Here is a 19,020-nt window from a genome sequence, read left to right on the forward strand (position 1 = left end):
CTCTGCAGCATGTGGGATCTTCCCGGACCAGGGCTCGAACCCGTGTCCCCTGCATTGGCAGGCGGATTCTTAACCGCTGCGCCACCAGGGAAGCCCTGCATTTTGTTTTTTAGACAACCTACATGACATGTTTTGTGTTTTGTTTCCTCAAAAACAATGCCTCTACTCCAAATAAAACAATGTCAAAATAAATGAAGAGTTCAAGATGACATCAGTCCCATTTGTCTAAGTCCTGGTGTTGTGTGGATGAAAAGCAGCAGCCGGCCAGTTATGACGATAGGTGATAGATCCAAGGTAACAGCCAGATCTGTTCACATTTTTCCGTCCCTAAACTTTCCTTAAAGAAAATCACACATGGGGTCACACCATCCTCACGGTAGTCCAGCAGAGCAACCAAGCCATCTGGATTCATGTTTTCACCAGTAAAGAACTGATCGTTTTTGAAATTAGCAAGGATGTGCTTGATTTGTTCTGCAGCCCCTGTCATAAAGGTTTTTACTCTTTCTGATCTCTGTTCTTCAAGTTTCCCTTTGATTGACTTCATATAATCTTTGATATACTTTTTTTTTTTTAAATAAATTTATTTATTTTTGGCTGCGTTGGGTCTTCATTGCTGTGCGCAGGCTCTCTCTAGTTGCGGCGAGTGGGGGCTACTCTTTGTTGTGGTGCACAGGCCTCTTATTGCGGTGGCTTCTCTTGCTGCAGAGCACGGGCTCTAGGCGCGCGGGCTTCAGTAGTTGTGGCTTGTGGGCTCTAGAGCGCAGGCTCAGTAGTTGTGTCGCACAGACTTAGTCGCTCTGCGGCATGTGGGATCTTCCCGGTCCAGTGCTCGAACCCCTGTCCCCCGCATCGGCAGGCAGATTCTTAACCACTGCGCCACCAGGGAAGTCCCTGATGTACTTCTTGTAGGCTTCTCTTGTGAAGCTGGTTTCCTGCAAGTGATGGTTCATGACAATATCCACACCAGTGATTACTGTGCTTTCGGTACCTTCGCCCTCCCGGCCTTCAGCAGAGGCATTTCCATCAATGAGCAAGTCATCAGTGTTACCCTCTGTCCTACTATCTTCCCCTCCACCTCCAGACACAGCCCCCCACCCCACTCCCCGTGACCTTCCAGATCTTGTAGATGTCGGAGAGCATCTCATCATGGTTGATGAGGTCCCGGTAGATGATCATGATGGGAAGGAGATGACAGCGGCGCTAGCTTAATAGGAGCCCGGAGCTCAAGGCAGCGGCGCACGGCAGGGAGTGGAGAGTGGTTGGAAAAGTGTGGCGTCTCTTGGATTATCAAGTGACAGAAACCTTGACTTCTACTGGTTTCAACAACAACATCAAAAGAACGTATTGTCTCAGTAACTCCAGAATAGTCCAGGAGTAGATGTTTGGATCCAGTTGAATAGAGGGGTTCAAACCATAGTATGAGGACTGGAATGACATTCAAAATATTTAACAACTGGCCTTGCTTTGTCATTGACCCTCAGAATAGAAGTAAGAGGGAGTGTTCTGGAAGTCCCCTGCTGGTTCTGACATTAACTCGTTAGTTACTGGATCATGGGGAAGTTCAGGGATTGCAGAAGGGTGGCTAGGAGGAAGTGGCGAAATCACTCCTATTCCCAGGGGGTTCTGGGCAGCATTTACTTACCAACAGAAATATTTCAACAATAATCAACCATTCCAGTGCGTACCAGGTGAACAGCAGCCCTGTGTTAGGATCTGGTTACTCTTTTTTTTCCCTCTCTCAGCTGTACTATTCCATATGGACTCGGTTCTCACACAGTCTCTCTCCCCTGGTTGTGAGATGGCTGCCAGTGGCTCCCAGGGCTGCATGCTTCCTCCTTCACATTCAGCAAAGAGGAGTGAGGCCCTTTCCCCCAGCAGCCCTGGCGTAAATCCCGAGATTTGCTCTGATGGGGCTGGCTGAGATCATATGCCCAATCCTGATTGATCAACGTGGCTGGCAGGGGAGGGGGTGGAATGGGAGACTGGCTTAGGCTATGTCACCTACCCCACCATTGGAGCCCCAGCTTAGAGGTAGCTTCTTTGGAGTATATAGGCTTAGAATTGAGCTGCTTTCCCCAAAGCAAAATTGGGGTACTGTTGTCAAAAGAAGAGGGGTCATGTATTGATTTCCTGCTCTATGTAACAAGTTACCACAAACACAGTGGCTTCACACAACACAATTTATTCTCTTATAGTTCTGGAGGTCAGAAGTCTGAAATGGGGCTCATGGGGCTAAAATCAAGGTGATGGCAGGTTGTGTTCCTAGGGGAGAACCCCTTCCCTTCCTTTTTCTAGCTCCTTGGCTTATGGCCACATCACTCCAGCTCCTGGTTCTGTTGTTATGTTTCTTTCTCTGACTCTGACCCTCCTTCCTCCCTTATATAAGGACCCTTGTGATTTCATTGGGTCCACCTGGATAACCCAGGGTAATCTCCCCATTCAAAAATCCTTAATTTAAGCATATCTGTGCAGCTCCTTTTACCATGTAAGGTAACATATTCACAGAGTCCAGGAATTAGAACATGGACATCTTTGGGCCAGGGAAATGGGGTGAGGGGGAGGCGTTATTCTGCCTACCACAGAGTGCATGCTGGAAGGCAAAGACAGTAAGTATCTACTCTCTCTGCTTTGTCCGCCACCTCTCTGGCTACTCTTTTGTATCTTTTGCAGATTCAGCCTTCTTTGCCTGACTTTATTTATTTATTTTTCTTTTTTTTTTTTTTGGCCATGCAAGCAGCATGTAGGTTCCTAGTTCCCTGACCAGGGATCGAACCCACACCCCTGCAGTGGAAGCATGGAGTCTTAACCACTGGACCTCCAGGGAAGTCCCATGGCTTTTTTTCTTTCTTTCTTTCTTTCTTTCTTTCTTTCTTTCTTTCTTTCTTTCTTTCTTTCTTTCTTTCTTTCTTTCTTTCTTTCTTTCTTTCTTTCTTTCTTTCTTTCTTTCTTTCTTTCTTTCTTTCTTCTTTCTTTCATTTTACTGAAGTATAGTTGGTTTACAACGTTGTGTTAATTTCTGCTGTACAGCAAAGTGATTCAGTTATACAAATACATATTCTTTTTCATATTCTTTTCCATTATGGTTTATTATAGGATATCAAATATAGTTCCCTGTGCTATGCAGTAGGACCTCATTGTTTATCCGTCCTATATACAGTAGCTTGCATTTGCTAATCCCAAACTCCCAATCCTTCCCTCCCCCACCCCTCTCTGCTTTACTAGACTTTAAATATTGTTTCTCAAGTTTCAGCTCTAGACTTCTTCTATCCTCACTCTATATTCTCTCCCCAGGCAAGCCCACTGAGTCCAAGGCATAATTACCAACTATGGTTACATATCCACATCTCTAGCCCAAACACCTCTGAGTCCAGACCAATTTATCTAAATGCTCACCTGACATCTCCACTTGCCTATCTTGATGGCCCTCCAAATTCAAGATGTCTCAAAGCTTCACTCCAAACCAGGCCCCAAGTCAGTAAATGGCACCACCATCCCTCCAGTTATGGCAGCCAGAAACCTGGACAATCATCTTTAATGTCTATCCTCTCCCTCCTCCCAATCCAATCTTTGACTGAGTCTTTTCTTTTTTTCTTTCTATTTGATGGAATTTTATTTGTAGCAACAACAATCATTAAAACCAAGCAAAAAACAAAAACAAAAATACCCTCCACTGAATGGGAATGGTACCTATTATTTGTCAAAACACTTTCAGCGGAGTTTGACTGAGTGTTTTCAGTTTTACCTTCTTGATCTTAAATTCATTGATTTCTCTCAGTCTGCTCACCTTCCACTCCAAGCCACCACCTCTGTCTGAACTGTTAACTCTTCTTGCCTGGACTTCTGCATTGGCCACCTAAACTAGTCTCTCGGGTCCATTATGACCTATCTCCAGTTTGTTCTCCATACCATTGCCAGGGTTATTTTTCCAAAATGCAAATCTGATCATTTAACTCACCCACTCAGAACACTTCACTGGCTTTCCATTGCTCTTAGGAGAGAGACCAAAACCCTTCCCATGGTAGCTAAGGCTTTGTGGGGTCTTCTCCCTGTTTATTTCTCTAGTCCTGCCTCCCTTCAAGAATCTATTGGTCTTTTACTTTTTTTTCCTCAAACTTGCCATGTTCTTTCTCATCATTTAACCAGGGCATACTCTGTGCAGTCTGCCAGACCTCTAACTCATCTTTTATATTTCCCATGGACCCTTTTCAACCTCTTGGACTAGATCAAATTCTCCCATTGTAAACTGTCAGTGAATTCCATTATAGACTCTGCATTTCACCTAGGTAGTGCTAACACAATTCCAATTTTCTGTTTACTTGTCTACTCATTTGATTAATACTTGTTCTCCCCAACACAACCACTACTACTAGTCTGTAAGCTCCAGGGGAGCAAGGGCTTTGTCTGTGTCTGTTCGCCGTTAAATCCCTGCACTTTGTTCTGTAGGCACTTCATGTATCTTAAATTCACAGACGCACATGCTCATTTTTGAATCAGGACACTGAGGTTTGTTCCGAGGTCATACAACCAGCTGGGGGATAAATTCCAAATCTGACTCCAAAATCTGCCCTTTCTTCCTTTCACTCTGCTGTCCTCTGAGATGGGGAAAGTGTTGGGATTGTGCCATTTCTAGGTTTGCAGTTCTAGAAACCTCATCTGCTTCCTTTGGAAGCCTTTGGAAATGGATCTGAAAAGGCTGACAGTTTGCCTGAACTTATAGGGGTGGGGGGGGAAGTTTTTTTTCCTTTTCTTCCTTTTACGTCTGTCTTTCTTTCTTTCCTCCCTCTCTCTGTTTTTCTCCTCCCTTTCCTTTGTTCCTTCCTCTTTTCCAAAAAATGCACAAAGTTCCTGCTCATTGCCAGACTCTGTTCTGGGAGATGGTGACATAAAGATGAATCAAAAAGAGTCTCTGTCCTCAAAGAGCTCAAAATCTAGTCTGTTAGACGTCTAGGTCAAGTAAATAAATTCCAAGCCAGTATCATTTCCTCCTCTGTAAAATGGGCATCATCCTTACTACACCAGAGTTATTGGATGCAAGTAACTGAAACTGACTTAGGAATGAAATTTATTGGAAGGGCACTGGATGGGTCCCAGAAATGAAAGAAAAGCAGGAGAACCAGACCCAGGAAACAGGAGGGTGGGCAGCTCATGGAGCCAAGTCCATGCTCTAAGAACTAGCTTGTGAGGACAATGCCACTGGCACTGTCCCCACTGTGACTATTCCAGTTGTTCCCTTGTCTTTGAGACTGTCCCCCAAGATTCAAAGACCCAGGTGGGAGCATCCCATGAAGCAAGCATGGATCAGTCACCTAGCCAGACTCCAGCTGCCTAGATGTCGGGAGAGGAGATAATTGCTCCCTTCCATTGCAGAATGGGGGTTGGCACTCAGAGCCCCTGACACTGCTGCTCTCATTTCCCTGTGGTTCTTGGGTGACACCAGGGCTAAATAACCTCTTGAGAGGTCACCTATTCATCGAGTCCCTGCACAATGATCTGCTGCTAAGTAGTAGGACTGGGACTTGAATCTGGGTCTAGCTGGCAGAGTAGCAGTTAGCGTTCTTGGCTACAAGCAACAGACACCACCTCTGCCAATTTTCACCAAAAGAGAATTTATTGGAGGGATGTGGGCGAGGCTCTAAGAATTTATGGAGAGCTGTAGAAGCCAGTTTGGGGACAGACAGGAACCAAAGGAGAGATGGAGGGTCTAGGATCATGTTGGAGACACATTTACACTTGAGTGCTGCCGCCACCAGCACGATGAATGACCTGCAACAAGATCTCTTATTTTGGCTGCACTGCTTCCAAGTTCAAATTCTCAGGACATAAGGTGTTTGATGGGGTTAGTTTCCATCATGGCCCTGTCCTCCAGGGTGAGGATAGGAAAATGGCTTTTTTAGTGGGATGGGTCATTTGGAGTTACCTTTCCATCAAGGCCACAGAGGAAATTAATACAGTGTTGGGGGGTGTTTATCAGTTATCTATTGCCAAAATAATAGTACATAGCAAACAATCACATGCTTCCAAAGCATGCAACAATCAGCTCATACATCTGGTGGTCAGTTAGGCAGCTCTACTGATTTTGGCTGGACTTGCTCACATGTCTGGAAGTTGGCTGGCTATTGGCTGATCTAGTCTAACTTTGGCTGGGAGGACTAGGCCCTCTGGTTCTGCTCCTCCAGTGGGTTACTTCTGGCATGTTCTCCTGGGTAATGGCAGAGGCAGAAGAGGGGGCAAACCCTATCACACAAGTGCTTTCTAAGGCCCAGCTTGCATCACATCTGCTGATATCCTATTGGCCAAAGCAAGTCACATGACCAAGGCCAGCATCAGAGTGAGGGAGCACTGTGAAATATCATGGCAAAGGGTGTGGATACAGTTGGCCCTCCCTCCATATCTGCAGGTTCCACACCCACCGATTCAACCGACCATGGATCAAACATATTCGAAAAAAACAATTCCAGGAGGTTCCAAAAAGAAAAACTAGTTACAAGCATTTACATTGTATTTACAATTATTTAAATGGCATTTACAGTGTATTAGATATTATAAGTAATCTAGAGATGATTTAAAGCATACCGGAGGATGCGCATAGGTTACATGCAAATACTTTGCAGATTTTGGTATTTGAATTGCAGGGTTGGGGTGGTGGTTGTCCTAGAACCAAATCCCCAGCAGATAACAAGGGGAGACTATACAGGGAAAGGTGAAGAATTGGTGCCATGTTTGCAGTCCATGGGGAAATGTCTAAAAGGAGCCAATGTCTGTGACAGACGTCAAAGTCCAAGTTCTTTCCTTGTTCCACACCACCTGGGGCAGCAACCAAAGGAGCTTTTCTCTAGGACAGGCCTCTCCTTATTCAGTTGTATCACTTTGAATGTCAGGTTCATGAGAACAGGGACTTTTGTCTGTTTTACTCACCATGTAACCCCACTGTCTAGAACAGTGCCGGATACATAACACGTGCTTAACAAATAGTGATTGAGTGAAAATTCCCCTGTGAACTTATCTTATGCATCTAACCAAGGTTTTTCACTTTTGTGGGGAGGTTGTATGCTATGGAGGAAAGGACTTAAATTTGGACACAAATCAACCTGGGCTTAAACCTGGGCTTCATCCTTTACTACCAGTGACCTTGGGCAAATTATCCTGTCTTCCTGAGCCTCATTTCCCTGTAGTGGAAAACTTTTGGGTGACTTCTCAGTGCAACCTCCCCATTTTCTGGTAATTGTCCCTTCCATCTCCACATATTTCCTGTGATGGGGCTTCTGTATTACGTGACCCTGTCCCCAACCCCCAACCCTGTCTCAACTGATTGGACCAGGGGTATGGATCTGAACCATAATGGGCCAATCAGAGTCTCTTCTCCAGGAATTTAGAATTCCAGTCTTAGTCTGATTGGCCTCTTAAATGGAGGAGATAGGAAATCAGGAGCTGGCTATGGTCATTTTCCACCAGAGAGAGCTGGTCTACAGCAGGAGAGAAGAGTAAAGCCCTCATTGCAGATTATTTCTTAGGCCCAGTCAGCTATCAGACAGCTAGCTAGGCAGCTAGGTAACCACTGGTGTAATGGTTAAGGGCATAGTCTCTGGTTCCAGACTACCCTGGTTCAGATTCTGGCTCTAACATTTACTAGCTGAGTTATTTAACTTCTCTGTGCCCTCATTCTCATCTGTAAAGTGGGAATGACATTAATACCTACTTCATGGGGTTGCCATAATGATTAAATAAAAGTGCATAGAACTATATCTAATGCATGGTGAGTACTAATCCATGTGCATGGATTCCAGGTCATAGTCTCCGATCCTTAAAATTAATACCCCTTTTTCACCCCACCCACCCCCTTTCAGGAAACACTCACTTCAGTGGATTGTTGATTCCAGGGCAAAGAATCTGAACTAATACCATTTTCACCTGTGAAATGGGGAAAGTTAGGAATCTTGAGTTCTTGGAGTAGTAGTGAGGATGAAATGAGATGAGTACAGCTCTTGGCACACTGTAGGTACTCAATATTTACATGCTTCTCATCCTTCCTACCCTGCCTTCCTCAGACTCCAACTGGGGCCAAGCATGGGAGATGGTGCTTCTGGTCTGGACGGTCTTGGCCACAGCTTGGTTTGGCTCCTTTCTAAGGTGAGTCTGATCTGTTTTTACAAGGTTCGTAGAACCACACGTCTCAATACTTCATTCTGTACTCAGAGGAGTGAATCATTGATCCTGAGGTGCCTTCTCCCCTAGAAGACTTCATCTCCGATGCACTCTAGATTTTCTCATTGGCGGGGAAGTAACCCAGGGCACAGAAGCTCTTGGTGGGGGCAGGGGTGGTGTGGGCAACAGGGGTAAGAGAGCTGAACCTTACCCTTTCCTTATTTGTCCCCTGCTGGTACAGTCCTTTTCCTGGTCCTTGAGAGCTATATAGGAAGGGAGAAAACTGTGCCACTGGCTTAAGAGAACAGGGGCAAGAGGCTTGGAGGTGTGGACACAGCTTCTTGATTCATGTGATAATATTCGGGGGTGAATAAGTCCATGACAGGGAGGTTTTCTTTCTCTTGGCCAGCTTCCTCAGCCCTCCTAGCTCCTCCCTTTGAGGCCCCTACTCTGTGACCACCCAGCTCAGCCCCCAGGCGAAGCCCAGCAAGGGCAGGGCATGTGAGTAAGTGGGATGGGAGGTTCTAGGAACATTTTTTTTTTAATTGAAGCATAGTTGATGTACAATATTATGTTAGTTTTGGGTCAACAAAATAGTAATCCAACAATTAAATCCACTACAAAATGATCACCACAAGTCCAGTAACCATCTGTTACCATGCAAAATTATTACAATATTATTGACTATGTTCCTTATGCTGTATATTATGTCCCCATGGCTTATTTATTTTATAACTGGAGGTTTGTATCTCTTAATCCCCTTCACCTATTTTGCCCAACCCCCCACTCCTTCCTGGCAACCACCAGTTTGCTCTCTGTATCTACAACTCTGTTTCTGTTTTGTTGTGTTTGTTACTGTGTAAGTGAGATCATACAGTACTTGTCTTTCTCTGTCTGACTTATTTCACTTAGCATAGTACCCTCTAGGTCCACCCATGTTGTTGTTAATGGTACAATTTCATTCTTTTTTATGGCTGAGTAATACTCCATTGCATATATATACTATATCTTTTATTATCCATTCATTCTTCTATTTTTTAAAAATTAATTAATTAATTTATTTATTTATTTATTTTTGGCTGTGCTGGGTCCCCGTTTCTGCACGAGGGCTTTCTCTAGTTGCGGCAAGCGGGGGCCACTCTTCATTGCAGTGCGCGGGCCTTTCACCGTCGCGGCCTCTCTTGTTGTGGGGCACAGGCTCCAGATGTGCAGGCTCAGTAGTTGTGGCTCACGGGCCCAGTTGCTCCGCGGCATCTGGGATCCTCCCAGACCAGGGCGCGAACCCGCGTCCCCTGCACTGGCAGGCAGACTCTCAAACACTGCGCCATCAGGGAAGCCCTCCATCCTTCTACTGATGGACATTTAGGTTGCTTCCATATCTTGGCTATTGTAAATAATGTTGCAATGAACCTAGGAGTGCATACATCTTTTCGGATTACTGTTTTTGTTTTCTTTGGGTAAATACCCAGAAGTAGAATCACTGGACCATATGGTAGATCCATTTTTAATTTTTTGAGGCAACTCCATACTGTTTCCCATAGTGGCTGCACCAATTTACATTCCCACCCACAGTGCATAAAGTTGTCTTCTGTATTCGTTTGCCTCTGGGTTGGGGGGCAGGCAGGAGGGTGATTTCCCTGAGATGAGTCGGCTGTTGTCATTGTCCCTTTCCCCTTCTCTCTTGTGGGGAAAAAAGTTGTGAACATGGAAAAGGCCATAAAGTTGGCAGATGCTTCTGGGGACCCATAGAGCCATGGTGCTGCAGGCTTCTCCTTCTGCCGTGTTGGCCCCAGTCCTTGACTGGGATTCTGCCTCTGTTTCCCTCCAAAGACAAAGAGCACTGTCTTTGTCCAAAGACAAAGAGCGCTGTCTCTAGAAAACTCCAATGCTAACTCAACAGGGAAGACCCCACGGGTGGCTTTCAGGCATGCAAGTGAATCTTCCAACCATGTTATGAAACCATCAATGGCTCCAGTTTCCTCAGTCTCAAAGAATGGGACAGTCACCACCGTGAAACCCATAGTAGCATCTAAAATGACAACACCAGGGGTCTCAACAGATATAACTTCCACCACCTTAAAGTCTACACCCAAAATAACAAGTGTTTCAAAAAACATCCCAGATGTCAATCAACATCCACAATGACTACAACCCACAGTAGTTCGGTGACATTTGTTTCTTCATCAGTAACAATTACAGCAACTATTAACTCTAAAGAAAATAAAAGATCAAAATTTGATACTGGCAGCTTTGTTGGTAGTATTATATTAAATTATGGAATTTAATCTATACTTTACATTGGATGCAAAATGTACTATTCAAGAAGAGGCATTTGTTATAGACCCATCTGTGAACATGATGCCATCATTTAAGGAAATCCGAGCACCAATGGAAAGAAGAAAGATTGATGCAGCCCAGTCAATTAATTTTGTTTTATTGTTAGTTTAAAACAATATTCTCTTCTTGAAAATAGTATGAACAAGCCAGTGCATATAATGTACAATGTATTATATGAATATGTAAAGCTTCCTCAAGATTACTAAAGGCAAAAAGGATTTGGATTATTTTTTTTTTTTTTGGTTTTTGGGTTTTTTTGGCCACGCGGCATGCAGGATCCCAGTTCCCCAACCAGGGATGGAACCCGTGCCCCCTGCAGTGGAAGCGCAGAGTCTTAACCACTGGACCGCCAAGAAAGTCCCTGGTTTGGCTTTTTTTTTTTTTTTTGGCTGTGTTGGGCCTTCGTTGCTGTGAGCGGGCTTTCTCTAGTTGCGGTGAGCGGGGGCTACTCTTCGTTGCGGTGCGCAGGCTTCTCATTGTGGTGGCTTCTCTTGTTGCGGAGCACGGGCTCTAAGCGCGCAGGCTTCAGTAGTTGTGGCACGTGGGCTTAGTTGCTCCGCGGCATGTGGGATCTTCCCGGACCAGGGCTCAAACCCATGTCCCCTGCATTGGCAGGTGGATTCTTAACCACTGCACCACCAGGGAAGCCCCAAACCAGGTTTTAAGCATAATTTTAGTTTCAATGTCTCTTCAGAATGCGTCAGTATATTATATGTTTTAAAGCTTAGTACTCGTTTTTTTGCGTGTGTGTGTGTGTGTTTGCCACGAGGCTTGTGGGATCTTAGTTCCCTGACCAGGGATGGAACCCGTGTCCCTTTCAGTGGAAGTGCAGAGTCCTAACCAACACTGGACCGCCAGGTAATTCCCAAAACTTAGTACTTGGTTTAGAAACAAAACACATACCAAAAACAAAAACAAAAAACCCAGAAAAAACCCAGATAAACCCAGAACCAATATCTGGGCTTAACTCTGTTAGAGAGGCTGTTTTTTTTTGTTTGTTTTTTGTTTTTTTTTGTCTGTGTTGGGTCTTTGTTTCTGTGCGAGGGCTTTCTCTAGTTGCGGCAAGCGGGGGCCACTCTTCATCGCGGTGTGCGGGCCTCTCACTATCGTGGCCTCTCTTGTTGCGGAGCACAGGCTCCAGATGTGCAGGCTCAGTAGTTGTGGCTCACGGGCCTAGTTGCTCCGCGACATGTGGGATCTTCCCAGGCCAGGGCTCGAACCCGTGTCCCCTGCATTAGCAGGCAGATTCTCAATCACTGCGCCACCAGGGAAGCCCCCGAGAGGCTGTATTTTTATTAATAACTTCTTTTGAGCATTCCATGACAGTTGATATAATTTCAGTGAATTGCAATGTTTAACATGCTAATGTTTTAAAGACTTAGTTGTCAGTATTAAATAATAAGTTGGATTATTTGGTACCGTGAGAATATTGTCACCACTGCATACTGCTTCATTTCATACTTAGCTGTTAATTTCATATTTGGTGAATATTTTTAAGAGCTGTAGAGCTGCTTTCTATATCTGGAAATGTTTGGTGTAATGGAAACACACTTAAATTAAAAGAAAAAAAAAAAAAGCCCATCATATGATTTCCAAAACAACACTTAGAATTCTGAGCTACTGATGGATGCTGTGTTTATCAAGCCAGGGATTGTGGGGCTGCTAAACCTACAGGATGAAAATGCTGCATTTTCATTCACTGTCCATTTTACTCAAAGATTTGGGGAGACAGCATTTTTGTACTAAAACACCAGTGTATTTTGGAATCGATTCTTATGAAGTTTTAAAGCAGGAATTTTTAAGACAGGAAGCATCCTACTTCCTTATGTGGGTATCCTTCAGACAGCTCCTCTCCCTCCCTTGCTGAAGAGGATGCACTTCCAGGTGTATTATGTTAATGGGGAGAAAAAGCACAGTATTGTAGGGACACCGATACTAGCCAATGTATTTTGAAATGTTTTCAGTTTTATAGTTTATATTGGAGCATTCAAAGCTCAGGGTCAAATTTCGACAAAAGAGGTATTTAGTCACACGGAATACTAAGCTAGTATTTCTTCTATCTTAGATGGTTAAAGCAAATCGCACCAATTTCTGATAGTCCAAAAAGGAGCTGAGAATCATAATGAACATGCATTTACATTTAATAGGAATTAAAGGTGACTCTTGTGATCAGCTTTTAATCTTCAGAGAATGAAAATTCTCTGAATTTTCAAGAGAATTTTGAAAATATTATATCAAGAATTTTGATATAAAAGGATCATTTCTACTCACTGTGCATTATGGCTGATTGATATGATGAATATGGGTGATAAAAATTATCCAAAATATGGATATGATAGGATGTATGTAGTGTGGAGAAAGCATTATGAAACACATGTGTTTACATTGGTTTGAAAAGAGATGTGACTGATAGGTAAGTTGCCCCAACTGATCTTTCAACCACTGCTTTCACTTCTTTGGAAAATATACTTAAGATATATTTCATAGTAATGGGGCCCTTTTAAATTTAACTTGTTTTGTCTCCTGCATTCTTGATATTTCAGTACTTCAAGTCAGTCAGAACATTGTGGACAGGCCTGAAGTTTTCTTGAATACTTGTTTCTTTAGCATTTTGAAGATATAAAACCACCTTTTAAGCACTAAATGTCGTTATTTGCCTATAAAGTTTCCTGTGCTTTGGGTTTGAAATAATTTAGTTATCTCTTTCCTCTGCATATAAGTTGTATAATTTGTTACTTTCAAATACCAGTACTTCAACGCAGCCTTTTTTTTTTTTTTTTTTGGTTATCTGCAAAAATTGAGGAAAACAGTGATGCAAACCAGAATTTCACTTTGGAGAACATTTCCTCAACGTCACTTTATCTTCCTAATTATGTTTATTTAAGCAAATGTTCAATTTTGTTTGCATTCTTTGAGAATGTGTTTACTTGAAGATAAAATCAATCTAGGTATATGTCTAAATATTAGGCAGAATCCAATCTATGATTTTAAAATGTCTTTGGATAATCTATAAAATGAATAATTCAAATACAGATAAATGAGAGTTGGCAGTATATTATAGTGATAATTTTGTATTTTTCAGGAAAAAAATTAAAGCAAATTCCTGTTACCTTTTTTATTATAATGACCAGCTTTTGGTATTTCATTGTTACTGAGATCTATTTTTAGAATAAAATTGTGCTCTCCATCTTAAAAAAAAAAATGCTTTTAAAAGGGCTATGTCAGTTACAATGTCACCAGCAAATTGTGTAAATACTGGTTTTGTCACATCTTTGCCAGCACTGACCATTATAATTATTCTAAGTGTCTCATAGTTGACTTAGGTTTTGTTCCTTTCACAGCATACGTGAACAGGGTGTGCCAATAAGTAAAAGTTCATCAGGACTTACAATGCTTGGTGTCAGTCTATTTATCTCTTGTAAAAATAAAATACAGTGCGTGTGTGTGTGTGTGTGTGTGAAAAAAAAAAGAAAATAGCATTTTCCTTGGAGGAAATGTGAGGATTAAATAAGATGGTATATGTAAAATATTTAGAATGGTACCTGGCATATGTTCAATAAAAGCTAGACATTTCAAAAATAAATAAATAAATAAATAAATTATGCTCAACTTATCTGTGGACTTGAATCTCAGATAAATAAATTTGCCAAAGTTGGGAAAAAAAAAAAAGAAAAAGTTCATCAGGACTGAGGAGGGATCGTTTCTTTGAAGAGGGAACTTAGAAAGAAAAACACATACCACACACTTTGTAAATATCCTGAAAATTGAGGATGTTGTTCTTCTTGTCCACTGCAGCTACTTCTCTTTTCTGAGACATCCATTTCTATATAGCTTGTTCAGTTCCCTTGGCTTTGACACTTGTAGATCTAGAATGTGGAAGTACCCTGAATGATGATGATGATTTAACAGCTTGAGATAAACTTTTGATGAAATTTCAGACCAATTTCTATGTCTCTTTGAATATGCATTTTCTCATGAAAACTTTCCATATCAGAGGAGAAGCTGAAATTTCTCTAGAAAATTATTGAAGATGATGAGACTCAGTTTCTCCATCTGTAAAATGGGAGAGGGAGGTTGGGATGAGGTAATGCCCAAAGAGAAGCTTCATGGGTTTGCAAAGACCTGCAAGGACTTGGTTGGCAAAACATGTCTTGAGACGAGGAGGATTTAATCCAAGAACAAACAGCGTCGTGATTCTTGATGTCCTGCTTGTTCATCCCAGGAAATTATCAAATGACAAGGAGTTAAGTAACCAACAGAAGGGAAGTGGAGCTAGAGTAGACCAGAAGCCATAGATCCACTGTCCTCCATGCCCAATCACATCGTTAGAGATATTGAGAGGGGCTCTGAGTCACCCACTCTCCAGGATCTGGGAGTTCAAGCCAATTTTACTTAACTTCCCAAGAATTACTGTTTGCTCCATCTCAGCATCCCCTTGCTTTTTTCCCTTCATTGAATCTATCATTTACATGATTTTGCATTCTTCTTTGGCATTTTTACTTGCTACTACCTGTCTCCCTTACTAGAGTATAAACTTTCTGAAGGCAGGGAATACATCTGTCTCATTCATTGTTGTATCTCTAGTTTCTGGAAGATGCTAGATGTTCAAGAAATATTAATGCAGTGACAGGTGACCCTAGTGGGCTGGAGGTGTGGGGGACATCCAGACTGCCAAGTCACGGGTTACATACATTCATTTCCTTTCTAAAAATGGTCCTCTACCACATGTAACTGGTAGACATGGGATTTGAAAATAGGCAGGCTGACTCCAGAATCCATGTGCTTAGCCATGAGGGCTTGCAGCTGTGCAAAGGAAGACCATGTGGCCATTAAATCCATGTGGCAGAAGAATATTTATTGACATGGGAAAATAGTCACAATATGTTGGTGAGTGAGAGCATCCCGTTTCAAAATACAGCACTAACCATCCAGGGTTGTTGGGAGGATTAAATGAGTTAATACAGGGAAAGCACAGAAAACAGTGCCTAGCACATGGAAAGTTCTTGATAAGTGTTGCCCAAGTAGTTGGTGAGCCATCTCTCACCTTCAGGGTTTCTTAGGGAGAAGTCAGGCCCCAGGCCACAGTGTGGAGAGGCAGCGTGCTGTTGAAGAGCTGCCTCCCTAGGTTTGAAATAATGTGTACTGCTCCTCTCCACCTCTCTCCCTTCTACCCTGGGCTGGTAAGATGGTGGGAACAACAGTACAGACAATGGCTCTCTCCAAAGATATCTCTTCATCAAATCTCCCCTTTCTGCATTCTGACCACCTTTTAGTATCTTTGATCTGGCGGAGAGGTCTGAAAATGGTAAAGCTGATTCTATACTTTTCCTCTGTAACGTCTATGTAGGAGGTAGCCTCACATTCACTTTGGGATATGATATCCATGTACTGGCATCTCTGTAGAAACAGAGGTGGGGAAAGGCCCCATTTCAACATCCTATTACATGACTGCAATTATGACCTTGGGTTCTGTGAGACCCCTGGGCGCTCATGATACATTCTCCCTTTTTAGCTTGAGTGGGTTTCTCCTACTTGCAAACAAGTGATTGCTCACCACGGCATAGGTCCTAAAGATCTGAGCTTGGATGGGGCATTCCTCCTGAAGCGGGCAGGAATAAGAGGAACCAGAGCAGAGCCTGAGTTAAAATCCCCCACAAGTTCAAAGGGCAGAAAATGGAAGTCAGAGTTAAGGGTCAGGGCCAGGCCCCAGAGCTGAACTTCAATTAAAGAGGAGAAGGTTGAATTCAAAGTGAGGTGGTGTCCTGGGCAACGGACAGTGAGTGTCCTGGGTGGTGTCCTGCTTTTCACAATCTTGCTTTTCAGACTCTGTAGACTGTGATGTGCAGTTGGCTTAAAGGTACAAGGACAGGGATGGTCGCCACCAATATCTCCAGGCCCGTGGCTTTCGGTTTTTGTCAAGTTATTTTTGGAGTGGGATTATAGAACCAGAAGATTTGATTCTTGGTATCAGCCACCAGTGGCTTTATCCAAAATGGTACTAATTAGCCCTGCCATGAGCCATGTGTGAGCATATCTGGGAGCATGAAGGTACAGAGTTACAGGCAAAGGAGTACCCAGGATGTCCCTGCAACTTTATACCTTTAAGGGAAGGACCAGCTGCAGGTGGAGGAGCTGAAGAAAAAACAAGTGGGGGAAGACAAGGCACTCACCCAGCAGTCCAGCGCTCCTGACATTCCTCTGGCCTCACTTTCCTGTGGATTCCTGATTCCGACTCCTTGATTATCCCCAGTTCCCGGGCTGTGTCCTTTACAGGTTAGACTTTTTCTAATCACACCGCTTTCCCCCTTACCTGCTGACCAGTCCTGCATGAGGAAAGGGTCACTGGTTCCTGCCAGTCTTTGCCTTTCCAGCCTGGAGTGGCTCTTTTGAGCTGCCGAGCCCACTCTGAAAGGCCTGCTGGACTCTACTTAAAGGTCCTATCTGGCCAGGGCACCCCATACCTAGTCTAGTCTGTTAACTCTTAGTGAGGCAGGATAGCAGGATGGTTAAAAGCACAGGACCTGGAGTCAGACTGCTTGGGTTCAAATGCTGGCTTCCCCTGTTACGAGCTGGGTAACTCAGGGCAAGCTACGAACCTCCCTGGGTTTCAGTTTTCTGTAGAATGGGGGTGAGAATAACAATACCTAACTCATAGGGTCATCAAGAGGATTAAACTGAGTTCATGTATACAAAGCCAGGGACACTAAACTAACCACAAGAGTGAGATGGACAGTTCTGTACAGCAAAGAACCATCCCACCTAAAATGCCATCAGTGCTCCTAGTTGAGAAACACTGACTAAGAGCATGGAACCTGAATGCCTGGGTTGAATCACAGATCTACCACTTACTAGTTTTGGGATCTTAGACACTTACTGAACCTTCTGTGCCTCAGTTTTCCCATCTGTACAATGGGAGCAATGATAGATTTGTAAAATAAGAACAATGACAGCCTACATTATACAGGGTTGCTCTGAGGCTTAAATGAGTTAATATGTACAAAGTTTTTTTTTTAATAATTATTATTTTTAAAAATATTTATTTATTTATTTATTTATTTTTGGCTGCTTTGGGTCTTCGCTGCTGCGTGCGAGCTTTTCTCTAGTTGCATTGAGCGGGAGCTACTCTTCATTGCTGTTCGCAGGTTTCTCATTGTCGTGGCTTCTCTTGTCGCAGAGCACGGGGTCTAGGCATGCTGGCTTCAGTAGTTGTGGCACGCAGGCTCAGTAGTTGTGGCTCACGGGCTTAGTTGCTCCACGGCATGTGGGATCTTCCTTGAACAGGGCTCGAACCCGTGTCCTGTGCATTGGCAGGTGTATTCCTAACCACTGCACCACCAGGGAAGTCCAATACGTATAAAGCTTTTAGGACAAGGCCTGGAGTATAATCAGCTCCATATTTTAGCAACTGTTACTATTATACTGTCCCCTTATCTGATGTTGTGGGCATAACTGGAGGTGGCATATGATACAAGCATTTTTCTCACATCATAAAATAAATCTTTGCTTCCTTTGAAAGTTCTCTGGAAGAAAAGTTTCCTTCAGGAGGTTGTTAATTCCTATGTGGATTACTCATAAGAGAAAACACTTTCCTTAACACAGGGGAAATGAAACTGGTCATGTTCTAGACAGTGGTGAATTAGACCAGCCTGAAGAGCCAAGGTGTCTTAGTCAGGAATGGTTCAGTTGCAAATAACAGAGTCTGTGTCACTCATTAGCCAAAGCAAGAAAAACGTTATGGGGGAGGAAGGAAGGGGAAAATCTAGATGAACACTTGGGGGCAGGAAGTAGACAGGTCTCATGAGGAACTAGAACCAGGAACTGGAAACTTCTAAATAGAACCAGACTCCCACTCTTGCTCACCACTCCCTCCACACCACCCTAGCTTAGCCATCTTCAGCTCTCGCCTGGATGGTTGCGACATTCTCTCTGCTTCTCCCTTTGTCCCCCTAAGACCCATTCCTCACACAACAGCCAGAGCGATCTTTTAAAAATGTAATAAGATTGTGTTGTTTCCCTGTACAAAACCGTTCAGCGGTGTCCCATTGTACCTGAAGGCAGGAATTTGTCCTCTTGTTCACTGCTATATCCCTGGGCATGGCACATAGTAGGTGCTCAGTAAATTTGTTGATTGACTGAATGGAAATGCACCCGGACTCCTGGCAGAACCGTTCTCTCCTTCTCCCTCTGAGGTTTCTCATCACTCTTTGTGAGTCTTCCATGGTTCTCTCTCTGAGTTCTTGCCATTCCCATTCACATGGTGCAAAATGGCTTTCCAGCCAATGTCACCTCTCAGCTTCAGCATCACCTGCTAACACATCCCAGAGTCCAAATTTCTGGAAGAGAGAAGTTGACTGATCCAGCTTGGATGAGGGGATCCACCCCTATTCATTCAGTTATGGCTGGGGACTGCTGAAGCCCACTTCTATGGGAAAGGCATTTTAGAAAAGAGGAACATGGGCTGGCAGACCACCCTCAGAATTGTGTACTACCTTTAGGGCAAGGCTCAGGTATGGGGAATCCCCAGTCCTCAGGGAGTCTAGT

At 43.5% G+C, this 19,020-nt stretch overlaps 1 pseudogene across 1 annotated transcript; it reads right to left on the reverse strand.

Annotated features, from left to right (window-relative positions):
- Positions 1-200: 200 nt before the first annotated feature.
- LOC309658340 (translationally-controlled tumor protein pseudogene) lies at positions 201-2,897 on the reverse strand (annotated as a pseudogene). The gene is made up of 2 exons: positions 900-2,897; positions 201-559 (listed from the first exon to the last, which is right to left on the reverse strand). The product of its transcript is annotated as a translationally-controlled tumor protein pseudogene (transcript).
- Positions 2,898-19,020: the final 16,123 nt, after the last annotated feature.

This window comes from Balaenoptera physalus (genome assembly GCF_965194825.1).
Source record: "Balaenoptera physalus genome assembly, chromosome: 1".
Taxonomy (NCBI): Eukaryota; Metazoa; Chordata; class Mammalia; order Artiodactyla; family Balaenopteridae; genus Balaenoptera; species Balaenoptera physalus.